The following is a 624-nucleotide window of genomic DNA, read 5'->3' as shown; positions in this document are numbered from 1 at the left end:
GATTGGAAACCACGAAAATATTACATCCCTGAAATTTTAAAATAAACTTGGAAGCGAGTCGCATAATATTAACACAAAAAGAAAAGCGATGAAAGGAATTAGAAGCCGGTTCATGACGGCACTTTTTATGAGATTGATCTTTCTTACTATTTGCTACAAACGAGAAGAAAGGGGGTAACCCAGGGGCCCGATTTTTATTACTCATATCATGAGAAGCCAACAAGCAACGACACGAAGGAAAGCATGGGGGAAATTACTTGTACTTACTAATTCAATTAAAGAAATGATAAATTAATGGAAATTATAAGTGGATGAAAAAACTTGCCGCAGGTGGGGAACGATCCTACGTCTTCGCATTACGCGTGCGATGCTCTAACCAATTGAGCTACCGCGGCGCCGCCTTCACATCCACTTTCTTAGGTATTTATGTTTTACTACTAGAACCCTGAGAGCGTTAGCCAACGCCACCACTCACAAACCTTGGCGGCGCATGTAGAACATCCTTCATGCCGCAGGCGTCGCGAGTACGCGATCTTTTTGAGTGAAAGCAACTGGTCAATAAACCCACATATGCTACCTGAAGGCATCAGTGTTGCCGGATTTGAAACCCTGGCTATGTAATAA

General features: G+C 42.5%; 1 non-coding gene across 1 annotated transcript; it reads right to left on the bottom strand.

Moving 5' to 3' along the window:
• Nucleotides 1–322: 322 nt before the first annotated feature.
• On the bottom strand, nucleotides 323–395 carry TRNAT-CGU (transfer RNA threonine (anticodon CGU)). The gene has a single exon. It is a non-coding gene; the product is annotated as a tRNA-Thr (tRNA).
• Nucleotides 396–624: the final 229 nt, after the last annotated feature.

Source organism: Dermacentor andersoni, chromosome 1, assembly GCF_023375885.2.
Source record: "Dermacentor andersoni chromosome 1, qqDerAnde1_hic_scaffold, whole genome shotgun sequence".
NCBI lineage: Eukaryota > Metazoa > Arthropoda > Arachnida > Ixodida > Ixodidae > Dermacentor > Dermacentor andersoni.
The sequence above is the reverse complement of the archived record's forward strand: the minus strand, read 5'-3'. Positions and strand labels throughout refer to the sequence as shown.